The following is a 13,859-nucleotide window of genomic DNA, read 5'->3' as shown; positions in this document are numbered from 1 at the left end:
AAACACACCTCATGTATAATGAGTAAAAGATGAAAGGGAGGACATTCAACAGATGATGAGACTAAACACATCAGAGCACAACCACCCTAGCACTTGTATAACAGAGGCTAAATGCAAAGTCTTATAAACATGCTAACACTAATACAAAATGTCTCATGATCCATATAATCAGAATGAAATGCACAGAGGTCATGTTTTCACTCTTCTGAGTACTGAGCTTCTTATCAGATGAAAAGGCAAAATTACTTAACTTCTAGTTTGTTTTCTCTAAGAATGAATAACAAACCAGAAAAAGTAAAAGAAGTATGGCTAACGGAGAACAAATACATTATAATAGGTGAGAAGATGATAAAGAAGATTAAAATGAGTTAAAATTCTTACTGTAGTTGTAGCTATGACTCTTATATGCTATGCTTTGGTTCTATAATCTCACTTACTGTGTAAGTTCGATATCCCCCACTTGGTTAGAAACAGACAGTTATAAATTAATCATTCTAACCTCATTATTTCTGCTTCTCTAAACATGCCTGGTCATGGACCTTAGGTACAGCCTGAAATTCAAAGCCCTCACAGCATGCTCTCTAGTTTTAGAGACTAAACCCACCAACAGCATAGGAGGTCAAAATGATGCTATACAGCCTGTAAATGCTGGAGGTAACAGTGAGTTGGAATCCAGTCTGTCTAGAGAACATTTTCTCTACTGGGTCCAGAGGGTTTAGTCCATGACCATCATGGCAGGAAACACCGCAGTGGGCAGGGAGGACAATAGAATAGCTGAGAGCTCCTTAAGTTTCAGGCAGAGATAGAGGAAGAGGAAGAGAGAGAGAAGAGAAAGGGGAAGGGAGAGGAAGAGAGGGAGGAAGGGAGGGAGGGACCAAACATTCAAACATATAAGCCTATGGGTGTCATTCGCATTCAAATCAGACAATTTCTATAAGAATTGTCTACCATTTTGAAATGTGGAAGATACCTGAAGAGTGAATACAAAGTTTTAGTTACTTAATGAGGAGAAAGAAAAATTAAGAAAGAAAGAAAAAGAAAGCTATACAAAACTCAAGATGGTGGACATAGTATAAAAGAGCAGCAATATAATAAAGTTAATGATGCATCAATGATGCAGGAAGAACCTGGTATTTAAAAACAGTCAGTGTCAATCTAACAAAATGAGTAAAGCTAAAGTATGCTATTTCTGTTGGATTACTAGATTGAAAGAGGACATTCAAGGCAGAGATATGGTATATCTTGTTTAAATATTTGATACATATTCACAATACATTAATTCATTTATAATGGATAGAATACAAGTAAGTGATCAACAAACTTACAGCAATTTATTCCTGCAATATATCCAGAGAAATGTCAAGAATAGATTCTTGCTTCTTCAACAATTTTAATAACGTATAAACAGAGAGTCATGCTTATCAAATACTTGTTGGATGCCTCCAAAAATTTAAGAGTAACAGGGTTTGAAAATTCTGGCATAAGAAATACTCTACACTTGAAATTTTTAGAAACTTCTAAGTAACATTCATTTATGTAGATTTTTCCACTATTAGCTGTGTGGAAACTGATAAAAAATTTATACTTAGTAATGTATTTTCTACATTGATAACTACCTTTAGCACTTAACAGATTTTTCCATTTATTCATTTTACATCCCAATTTCAGCCCCCTCCCAGTCCCCCCATCACTGCCACCCCTCCTTTCACCTCTGAAAAGGAAGAGGTTGCCCCTGGGTACCAACCCACCCTGGCATCTCAAGTCACTGTGGGACTAGGTATATCCTCTCCCACTGAGGCCAGACAAGACAGCCCATTAGGGGAGCAGGATCCATAGGCACACAACAGAGTCAGGGTAAGTCTTCACTCTACCTGTTGGGGGACCACATGAAGGCAAAACTGCATATCTGCTACATACGTGTGTGTGGGGGGCTAGGTCCAACCCTGTTTTTTTAATTAATTATTTTATTTGCATCCCAAATGCTGTCATCATTCCTGTTCCCTTCCATAAATTCTTCACTCCCTCCCCTTCTCCTTTGTTTCTGGGAGGGTGTTCCCCTCAACCACCTACCCCTCTCACCCTGCTAGCATCACCCTTCCCTGGGGTATCAAGTCTCTACAGGTTTAAGCATATCCTTTCCCACTGAGACCAGACAAGTGAGTCCTTCACTACATATGTAGCTGGGAGCCATGGACCAGTCCATGTATGCTCTCTGGTTGGTGGCCTGGCCTCTGGGAGCTCTGTTGGGTCCAGGTTAGTTGATATTGTTAATCTTCCTAGAGGTTGTCATCCCATTCAGCTGCTTCAGTCCTTCCTTAACTCCTCCACAGGGGTCCCTGACTTCAGTCCAATGCTTGGCTGTAAGTATCTGCATCTGTCTCAGTCAGCTGCTGGTAGAGCCTTCCAGAGGACAGACTCCGGTCTGCAAGCACAACATGACCTCAGTAATAGTGTCAGGGTTTGGTGCATGCACACAGGATGGATTCAAAGTTGGGCCTGTCTCTGGGTGGTCTTTCCTTTAATCTCTGCTCCATTTTTCTTCCTGCATTTCCTTTAGATGGGAACAATTCTGGGTCAAGAATTTTGAAGATGGGTGGGTGGTCCCATGTCTCAAATGGGGATCATGTCTATCTACTGGAGGTGGTCTCTTTAGGTTCCATCTCCCCACTCTTGGGCATTTCGGCTAACGGCATCTCCATTGGGTCTTGGGAGCCTCTCATAACCCTGTTGTGTGGAACTTTCTGGAGCCACCCCCCCTTGCCACTGCATATTTCTATTCATCTCCTGGCCCTCTGGGCTTATATCCAATTTGGCTTTTTTTTTTTTAGGAATTCTATTTCTATCTTGTTTATTTTCTATTGTTATTTTTGTTGTGGTTTTGTTTTATTTGAGACATGGTTTCTCTGTGTACACTTGGCTGTCCTGGAACTCACTCCGTAGATCAGGCTGGCCTCAAATTTATAACAATCTGCCTGCCTATGCCTCCCAAGTGATGGATTAAAAGTGTGTGCCATCACCTCCCAGACTAAATCCTATTTCTTTTTGAATTCTACTTTCAAATCTTAAATTGTTTTCCTTATTTCCTTTGTTTCTTTTCCATGATCTTAATTGAGGCATTTATTTAAATCCTCTTTAAAGTTCTTGAAAATATTCATAATAGCTGTTTTGAAGTCCTTGACTTGTGCATCAGTGAAATTGCTTTTCTCAGGGCACATGGCAGTAGGGTTGGTGGCTTCTCAGGAGGCATACTGTCTTGCACTTAGATCTAAGCATCTAGAGTTGTGGCATTTGTAGTTTCTTGGTATAGCAATCTTGCCTTTATTTAGTTAAGTGTTCAGTTTTTTTAAAAGAAACTTCTATTATTTCTAGAAGGGCAGGGTTATGAGTAACAAAGTCTCTTAATTTCTGCTTGTCTCAGAAAGTACTCTTCACCTTTAAAGAATAACTTTTAGGGCTTGGGATTCTAGTTTGATATGGTTTATGTCTCTCGAATTCTATAGTATATTATACTTTCTTTTTGCTTTCAAGGCTTCTGAGAAGTCAGATCTATTTTTCCTCTGACTTCCTTCAATATTGCTTCTTCTTTACCTTCGGTTTTCTGTGGTCTGTATGATAAACCTAGTCTTCATTTTGTTGCTTTGATTTGCTTTCATCTGGTAGTCTACCACTTGTTCAGACACTAGGTGAGCGCCCCACATCTATGATTTGGTATCTGATATTAACTTGAATAAATTCTTATTCTTTTTTGCTTCAAATATTTCTTTTGTTCCTTATTTTCACCCTTAACACTCACACCTGGCATACATTACACTTTTTAGTACATTGCAAAGTCTTCAGGCTTGGGGATTTTTTTGTTATTATTTTTATTTTGTTTTGTTGTCCTTTTGCTTTCCACTTCTAGAAGTTTCTACTAGTATACTCAAGCTTAAGCTCTTATCTTGCCCACTTCTGATCTTCATTACAGACACATGGTTCAGGTTTTCCTCTTAAGAATGGGTTTCTGGGCCTGGAGAGATGGCTCAGTGGTTAAGAGCACTGACTGCTCTTCCAGAGGTCCTGAGTTCAAATCCCAGCAACCACATGGTGGCTCACAACCATCTGTGATGAGATCTGATGCCCTCTTCTGGTGTGTCCGAAGACAGCTGCAATGTACTTACATATATAATAAATAAATCTTTAAAAAAAAAAAAAAGAATGGGTTTCTACAAATGTTCTGCTTGAAAGTCTCTTACCTGCCAAGATGTGATTCTCTATATTTGCCCCATTGATTCAATTTATGGTTCAGTGGTTTTCAACAGCATGTCAATCCTCTGTTATCTCTAAAAAAGAATCCTGTTTTTCAGTTTGCTTAATTGTTTAGAATGAGATTATGGATCCTAAGCTAATTATATGCCAAGACAGAAACCTGAAGTCCTGTCTTCCACTTTGAATAACAATTTTACACATGCATAATTCTGAAACATCATGTTTTGATCATTTATATTAACTCACTGAGTTATGCAGCTCTCCCTATTTCATTACACAACCTAAAAATACAACCTTCATTAAATATTACTGAATGATTTCATGAAGGAACTCTGCAGTTATGGCAACGGAAACAAATTTTCTAAAATTCCAATTTTAATGTGAAAGCTTAAATTTCATGATTTCTCACATGTATTCTCACTATTTGTGGTTAAGTAAGTTCATCTCATTATTTTTTTAGAAAGAGGTCTGTAATATGTTGATGTTCTAAATAACCAAAGTCATTCTGCTCATTACTCCTTTTTATAAAAATGATATTCCATAAAAAATCGCTAATTTGGCTCACAACTAAAACATATAGCCACCATCATATTTCTTTATGCTGCAAAGAGTATCAAATAATCAAATTTATGGTCCAGATTTATCAAATTATAATTTTAATCATTTCTTAATGGACATTTAAAGTAAAACTGACTTTTTTTCTTTTTCTTTTTTTTTTTTATTAACTTGAGTATTTCTTATTTACAATTCGAGTGTTATTCCCTTTCCCGGTTTCCGGGCAAACATCCCCCTCCCCCCTCCCCTTCCTTATGGGTGTTCCCCTCCCAACCCTCCCCCCATTGCCGCCCTCCCCCCCCAACAATCACGTTCACTGGGGGTTCAGTCTTAGCAGGACCCAGGGCTTCCCCTTCCACTGGTGCTCTTACTAGGATATTCATTGCTACCTATGAGGTCAGAGTCCAGGGTCAGTCCATGTATAGTCTTTAGGTAGTGGCTTAGTCCCTGGAAGCTCTGGTTGCTTGACATTGTTGTACTTTTGGGGTCTCGAGCCCCTTCAAGCTCTTCCAGTTCTTTCTCTGATTCCTTCAACGGGGTCCTATTCTCAGTTCAGTGGTTTGCTGCTGGCATTCGCCTATGTATTTGCTGTATTCTGGCTGTGTCTTTCAGGAGAGATCTACATCCAGCTCCTGTCAGCCTGCACTTCGTTGCTTCATCCATCTTGTCTAATTGGATGGCTGTATATGTATGGGCCACATGTGGGGCAGACTCTGAATGGGTGTTCCTTCAGTCTCTGTTTTAATCTTTGCCTCTCTATTCCCTGCCAAGGGTATTCTTGTTCCCCTTCTAAAGAAGGAGTGAAGCATAAAACTGACTTTTTAATTGATATCCATAAACTGCTATGCTTGAAAACTTATAAAAACATAGCATATGCAATTCTGTACAGTATATAATGCTTAAAATGAAAACAGAAACATTACTGACTCATGTATTATTACTTGCTATTTTGGACTGTACTTTCTGTACTTCCATAAAACAATCAGTATGAAGCAGTATGCTGTGTTGTATTCAGGCAGCTGCTTCATGCTTGCTGACAGGAGCCTGGTATAGCTGTCTCCTGAGAGGCTTTCTAGCACCTGACTAATATAGATGCAGATACTTACAGCCAAGGACTGAGCACAGGGACCACAACGGAGGAGTTAGAGAAAGGACTGAGGTAGCTGAGGGGGATTGCAACCCCATAGGAAAAACAACAAAATCAACCAGCCAAACACCCCAGAATTCCCAGGGACTAAACCACCAACCAAAGAGTACACACAGAGGGACCCATGGCTCCAGCCGCATATGTAGCAGAGGGTGGCCTTGGTGGGCACCAATGGAAGGAGAAGACCTTGGTCCTGTGGATACTTGATGACTCAGCATACAGGGATGCTAGAGTGGTAAGTTTGGAGTGGATGGTGGGGTAGCACTCTCATAGAGGCAGGGGGAGTGGATGGGACGGGGGGGGGTCCTGGAGGGAACACTGGGAAGGGAGACAACATTTGAAATGTAAACAAATAAAATAACCATAAAAGGTAGCTACACAGTAAAAATAAAACAAAACAAGCAAACAAACAAAAACCCAACAGCTGCTTCATACACTTAGTGTTTGTTGTGTTTCTTAACTGAATTGATGCATACCAGCTTGGTTTGTATAAGTATGCTACATGACATTCAAATAATAATATTGACTAAAGATGTATTTTTTAGAATGTACATGTTCAATTCCATCTCCACACCATTTTTAAGCAACAAACACTATATTTAGAGACTACTTGGATGTCAATTAGAATTCAATTACTCTGAGCCTCAGTTTCTCACCTATAAAATGGGATTATTTGAAAAGTATTATAAAAGGTAAACATTAAGTAACATTAAGTAACATTACCTGTTACATTTCAGATGTTAGTTCTCAATATTTAACCATGAAAAATCAAAACAAAACAATGCTGATGACCTAGAATTAACTCAGTCTAATGAAGGCAAAAGAAAAAAATCACACTTAGTTGAAACCACATGAGATTGCAATGTGGGCAAACACAGTCAAAAGCACTGAAAATGTGGTTTCAGGTTATACAAAAAAATGGAAATGGTATTTATAGCTTTAAATGGCAAGGGTGTTGGTAATTGTATCATATATATTATTCAGAAACTGTGATTGGGACTGATAAAAATTAAACTACCTTGTAAAAGCATTTTTATTATAAGATTTATTTATTTATGCTCTATTTGCATATATGCCTGCATGACAGAAAAGGGCATCAGATCCTATTATATGGTTGTGAGCCACCATGTTGCTGCTGGGAATTGAACTCAGGATCTCTAAGAAAAGCAGCTATAGCTCTTTTTTTTTTTTAATTTAGAGAATACTTTATTAGTTTTTGTAATCAAACCCACGTATATAAGACCTTACATATTTAATACAGTGTGTTACCCCTGTACAAATGGAAAAAACTTAAGTTCAACATTTCTAGACCAATATGGCTGTTAATTTCTGTACAGTGCCAACTCAACACAGTAAACGGGGATACTTTTTTCCAAAGTTGACAGCACAGGTAAAGTTTCAAAAAATTCAAATTATATATCTGTATATATATATTTATATTTATATAAAAAGACCAATAATAGCAGTGTGTTATGCATCAACAGCAGCAACAGCTTTTCCAGATTCTGCAGTCATCTGAACAAAACTGTAGAGACATCCAGCACACTCCATTAAAAAAAAAAGTAAAAAAACAAAACCCGAGAAAACAGCACAGTTCTGTTACTCTTGTGGTACCTGGCACCATTTTTTTTTAAATTAGCTTCTCAATCATCATCTGGAAAGAAAACATTCTGAGCAACATCATTAAAAACAGCTCTGATAAAGCACGGTCACTACTACGTATCATAAAGCAGGTACAAGCTATTTTACATCCACAGAGGTATGATACAGTACTGTCCTACATCTATAATGCTAGAGGATACAATTTAAAAGGCATTATTTGAGACTTGATTCTACTTTTCCAGCAGAGGGCCCAAAGGATGGTGTGACACAGCTTTGTAAAGAAACATACTCTAGACAGGATTTCCTTTCACTAGTGGCACACTTCTAAGGATTCATTCTCTCCATGAATGTCAGCTAAAACCGTTATTAAAAAAATGAAATATCCCTAGAACAAAACCGTATAACCACCGGATTCACATGAAGATGACCTAGTGGAGACAAGCTGGACCTCACCTTACCAACAAGCTATCAAATCTGTTATGTTTAAACAGTGAGACCTCCAAGGAAGGAGATGCCAAGTAGTGCTTCAAAGCTTCGGACCACAATCAAACACAGCATCCTTTTCAACAGAAGCAGAAGCTCATCTGAATATGCTCATGGATGCTGACATCAACATTTAATCATCTCCTCACTCATCCAGGAAGAGGGGGAGATCAGTTACTACTGTACTTTATTGTGTTCAACCAAATCACCATGTTACAAAAATAGCAAGCTGCCATAATAAAAAATAAGGCTCCTCTATCCAGCACCAGATAGCATCATTTTACTTTCAAGCCTAGAAATTGAACACTTGTATATAAACCAATCGAAGATGAGGATTGAGAGTTCATCTTGGTGGATTTTTCCTTTGATGAATATGAAGTGTCCTTCCTTATCCTTTTTGATGACTTTTAATTGAAAATTGATTTTATTTGATATTAGAATGGCTACTCCAGCTTGCTTCTTCTGACCATTTGCTTGGAAACTTGTTTTCCAGCCTTTCACTCTGAGGTAGTGTCTGTCTTTGTCTCTGAGGTGTGTTTCCTGTAGGCAGCAGAATGCAGGGTCCTCGTTGCGTATCTAGTTTGTTAATCTATTTCTTTTTATTGGGGAGTTGAGGCCATTGATGTTGAGAGATATTAAGGAATAGTGATTATTGCTTCCCGTTATATTCATATTTGGATGTGAGGTTATGTTTGTGTGCTTTCATTCTCTTTGTTTTGTTGCCAAGACGATTAGTTTCTTGCTTCTTCTAGGGTATAGCTTGCCTCCTTATGTTGGGCTTTACCCTTTATTATCCTTTGTAGTGCTGGATTTGTAGAAAGATATTGTGTAAATTTGGTTTTGTCATGGAATATCTTGGTTTCTCCATCTATGTTAATTGAGAGTTTTGCAGGATACAGTAACCTGGGCTGGCATTTGTTTTCTCTTAGGGTCTGTATGACATCTGTCCAGGATCTTCTGGCCTTCATAGTTTCTGGCGAAAAGTCTGGTGTGATTCTGATAGGTCTGCCTTTATATGTTACTTGACCTTTTTCCCTTACTGCTTTTAATATTCTTTCTTTATTTTGTGCGTTTGGTGTTTTGACAATTATGTGACGGGAGGTGTTTCTTTTCTGGTCCAATCTATTTGGAGTTCTGTAGGCTTCTTGTATGCCTATGGGTATCTCTTTTTTTAGGTTAGGGAAGTTTTCTTCTATGATTTTGTTGAAGATATTTACTGGTCCTTTGAGCTGGGAGTCTTCACTCTCTTCTATACCTATTATCCTTAGGTTTGATCTTCTCATTGAGTCCTGGATTTCCTGTATGTTTTGGACCAGTAGCTTTTTCCGCTTTACATTATCTTTGACAGTTGAGTCAATGATTTCTATGGAATCTTCTGCTCCCGAGATTCTCTCTTCCATCTCTTGTATTCTGTTGGTGAAGCTTGTATCTACAGCTCCTTGTCTTTTCTTTTGATTTTCTATGTCCAGGGTTGTTTCCATGTGTTCTTTCTTGATTGCTTCTATTTCCATTTTTAATTCCTTCAACTGTTTGATTGTGTTTTCCTGGAATTCTTTCAGGGATTTTTGCGATTCCTCTCTGTAGGCTTCTACTTGTTCTCTAAGGGAGTTCTTTATGTCTTTCTTGAAGTCCTCCAGCATCATGATCAAATATGATTTTGAAACTAGATCTTGCTTTTCTGGTGTGTTTGGATATTCCGTGTTTGCTTTGGTGGGAGAATTGGGCTCCGATGATGCCATGTAGTCTTGGTTTCTGTTGCTTGGGTTCCTGCGCTTGCCTCTCGCCATCAGATTATCTCTAGTGTTACTTTGTTCTGCTATTTCTGACCGTGGCTAGACTGTCCTATAAGCCTGTGTGTCAGGAGTGCTGTAGACCTGTTTTCCTGTTTTCTTTCAGCCAGTTATGGGGACAGAGTGTTCTGCTTTCGGGCGTGTAGTTTTTCCTCTCTACAGGTCTTCAGCTGTTCCTGTGGGCCTGTGTCTTGAGTTCACCAGGCAGGTTTCTTGCAGGGGAAAAGTTGGTCCTACCTGCGGTTCCAAGGCTCAAGTTTGCTCGTGGGGTACTGCCTAAGTCCTCTCCGCGGCGGCAGCAACCGGGAAGATCTGCGCCGCTCTTTCCGGGAGCCTCCGTGCACCAGGGTTCCAGATGGCGTTTGGTGTTTTCCTCTGGCGTCTGGATGTGCACAGAGTGCAGTCTCTTCTGGTTTCCCAGGCGTGTCTGCCTCTCTGAAGGTTTAGCTCTCCCTCCCACGGGATTTGGGTGCAGAGAACTGTTTATCCGGTCTGTTTCCTTCAGGTTCCGGCGGTGTCTCAGGCGCAGGGATCCTGCCGCCCCTGGGCCCTCCCCTACGGGAATCCAGAGGCCTTATACAGTTGCCTCTTGGGCCAGGGATGTGGGCAGGGGTGGGCAGTGTTGGTGGTCTCCTCCGCTCTGCAGCCTCAGGAGTGCCCACCTGATCAGGCGGTGAGGTCTCTCTCCCACGGGGTTTGGGAGCAGAGGCAGCTATAGCTCTTAACCACTGAGCCATCTCTCCAGTACCAAGAACATACATTTTAAAAGATCAGTTCCAGAGGAAGACTAGAAAGTCTTCCTCATCAGGACCACATACAATAAACAGCATTCATATGACTGTAATTACATCAAAAAGAGTCAAGTTTAAGGCCATCTTAAACTAAGTCATAAATTTCAGGCCAGTCTGGGAAGGGAGGGAGGGAGGGAGAGAGGGAAGGAGGGAGGGAGGGAGGAAAGCGACCTTGAGGTATATATTGGTTACTTTTCTCATCTCTGTAACAAAAGTATCTAATAAGAGAGCGTTCCTCTTTGCTTACAGTTTGAATGGATACATTCCATCATGGCAGTGAATATATGGCAGCAGGATTATGAGACATCTGGTCACGTTGCATCTGAAGTCAAAAGCAGAAAGCAGATAAGAAATGTGATCAGGCGATAAAACCTCAAGTTCAATCCCCAGGAATCCACTTCCAGCAATTTCATGCCTCCTAAAGGTTCCTCAACCTTCCAAAACAACACAAACACCTGGACAGCAAACTGTAATGTTATGGCGTTCATTTGGATCCAAAACAATTCAAACACCAGGTCAATTCAGATGACAAAATTTTATTTTAATCAAGCCACTACTGATTGATCAGGCCTGCAAAAAAGAGCTAAAACTGGAACCATGAGCCAGAATATTACAGAATATTTAAACCTGAAAACCTCAAACAGCTGTGTCAAGTTAAAGTTACATTTCCCCACCAATCAGGACTTAGGGAGAAGGGCTGTCCTTATGTGGTTGATATATGTCAACTGATACAGAATGTAGATTTTAGAGCCCATCTAGTCAAATCCATTTGTTCTTTTGTAGTTAGGAACAGTCATTATGTTTTGGGGAACAAAGGATGAATAATGGGAGCCGTGTTTAGGAACAGTCATTATGTTATGGAACAGAAGATGAATAACAGATGCTGTTCGGCTATTTGGACATCCCCAGCTCCCCCAGGGCCTGGGACGTTGACCTTAGATTCCTCCTATAATTAAATGGAATCTTAAAACAAAGTGACAATACTTAGGGTGAGTTTTTTTTGGTTGTTAGCAACAGTTAAATGGGAGCATCTCAGTAACTTCCCATACACAAGGTGTAACTTCAAACTTCAGGTATTTTCTGGGAAGAAATAATCTATACTTCACATAAATCTATTGCACAGCAAAAATGAGCAGTTTTTCCAAAGTTGATACACATTCAGAATAATTATATTTGCAGTCTCATTTTAAGGTCCTACCTGCTGAAATTTGATTTACATGGCCTCTGAACTTGTAAGTAGTTAAGTTTTTTGTTCCCTTGACATAAGCCAAGGACATCTGGAAAGAGGAAACTTGAACTGAGAAAAATGCCTCCACTAGATTGGCTCACATGCAAGTCTGTAGGGAGGCAGCATTTTATTGACTAGTGACTGATAGGGGAGGCCCCAACCCATAGTAGGTGATGGCACCTCTGGCTTTTATGGAAAAGCAGGCTGGGTAATCCATGAAAATCAAGCCAGTAAGAAGTATTCCTCCATGGACTCTGCTTTAGTTCCTGTCTCCAGATTCCTGCCCTGACTTCTTTAAATGATGAAATGTAAACTGTAAGGCAAAATGGTTCTTTCTCCCCAAGTTATTTTCAGTCATGGTCTTTATCACAGTAATAGAATGTAAACAAAGACACAACTGCATTTTACATTTCCTAAATCAATGTTATTCTGTTTTTTCTCTATAATTTTGACAGGGTATAATAATGGCTAAAGTTAGCAAGATGAAGATAATTATGTTCCTGCTGGCCAGGCAGAAATGACTATCTTCTAAAGAAAGACTCCTGGCCCTCCCTTTGACCATCCAATTATTGGAACAATAGACCTAAGAATTTACAGTTTCTTTAGGATTCTCATGCCAAGAAGAGAAAAAACTAACAGAAGACAAATTTATCTCTATGAAAGATTTAAAACTAGTCAGATGGAATTGCAGGAGAAACTGACCTAGTAGGATATTGGAGCTGAGACAGTGGTGGTCAGGAGATCCACACCTTGGTGGAACTATTTAGTTATACATTTATCTTGCCTTCTATTTAATCTCATGTTGAGACCCTGAAGACAGACTTGAAGGAATCAGTAGACCTTTGTCCCCTTTCTCAATATGGTCCACAGCATATCTTTCTTCCTCTCCCTCTCCTTTCCCTCTTCTCCCTCCCCTTCTCCCTCACCATTGTTAATTTGGCTTTGTTAAGTGGCCTATCAAGGACAGATCTTTGAGCTTGACTTGTTAGACACATGCTCTGATCTTAACTCCAGTAACAATCTGTTACATATTATTTTCCAGTGACTTCTAAAATAAGTTACCACAGAATTGGTGGCTTAAAATAACAAACATTCTCTTACTTTTAGGGAAGTTAGAAGCTAAAAATCAATTTCACTTAGGAAAAAAATCAAAGTACAGCAGGGTCATATTTGCTCCACAGTTTCAAGGTTTGAAGATGCATTTCTTAGCTTGTGGCCTCTTATTCACTTTCAAAGCCATCAGTGTAGTGTTTACATCATCATTTAAGCAGTTTAATCATTTAGCCATCATTTAGCCAGTAGGAGAGAAGATACTCTAAGGAGAGACACTTTTGCTCCTCATTTTGGGTATCAGGCTACTGAAACAAAGGACTTCGGTGAACTAAAATTTCCTCAATAAGTCCTTGCTAGGAAAAGGGAAGCTTTGGTGACAACAAAAGAAGTCACTTGACTTCCAAGAAGAGAGAAAATGAAATTCTGACAACTTATTAAACTACATTGCAAGACACCAGTCAAACAAAGGTCAGTAATGGAAAGGGCCACATTTTTACCACAATTGTCTTACTACGTATAATTTTTACACCTAAGTAAAACTTCATTTCAATACCCTGAAGATTGGCTTGAGGTTCACTGGACTCCTTTATTTGTTCCCAATAGAACCACCTCAACTTCCTTTCTCTACTTTTCCCAATCCTTGTCTTGTTGAAATGGATGAATGGAATGAAGACTGAGTCTTGCTTGTTGGGGCTGTAAGGGTCAAGCTTTTACTCTAAAATTTCCAGTAACAGTTACATTATCTTCTTTTGTGGCTCAGTTTTATCTGTCTCCCTCATATAATGGCATTCGTGCTGACATTAGGGCCCACCAGAATAATCCAGGGTCATTATCATATCTCACAATCCTTAACTGAACAACATAATCAGAGTCTTCTTTACATTATAATATTTGTAGATTCTAGGGATGAAAACTTGATAAATTTAAAACCTTTTAATAAGTCTAGTTTCAACAGAGAGTAGGGA

General features: G+C 39.4%; 1 protein-coding gene across 3 annotated transcripts in view; it reads right to left on the bottom strand.

The window, feature by feature from the left end:
* Zc3h12b (zinc finger CCCH-type containing 12B) overlaps positions 1 to 13,859 on the bottom strand; it is a 233,156-nt gene that overhangs the window by 167,487 nt on the left and 51,810 nt on the right. The window contains exon 3 of one of the 3 annotated variants that reach the window (XM_039100436.2): positions 10,861 to 10,935. The exons of the other annotated variants lie outside the window; for them this stretch is intronic. The gene's annotated coding sequence lies outside the window, so the exon portion shown is untranslated. The remainder of the gene's footprint in view (positions 1 to 10,860; positions 10,936 to 13,859) is intronic. 3 annotated transcript variants of the gene reach the window in all.

Source organism: Rattus norvegicus, chromosome X, assembly GCF_036323735.1.
Source record: "Rattus norvegicus strain BN/NHsdMcwi chromosome X, GRCr8, whole genome shotgun sequence".
Taxonomy (NCBI): domain Eukaryota; kingdom Metazoa; phylum Chordata; class Mammalia; order Rodentia; family Muridae; genus Rattus; species Rattus norvegicus.
The sequence above is the reverse complement of the archived record's forward strand: the minus strand, read 5'-3'. Positions and strand labels throughout refer to the sequence as shown.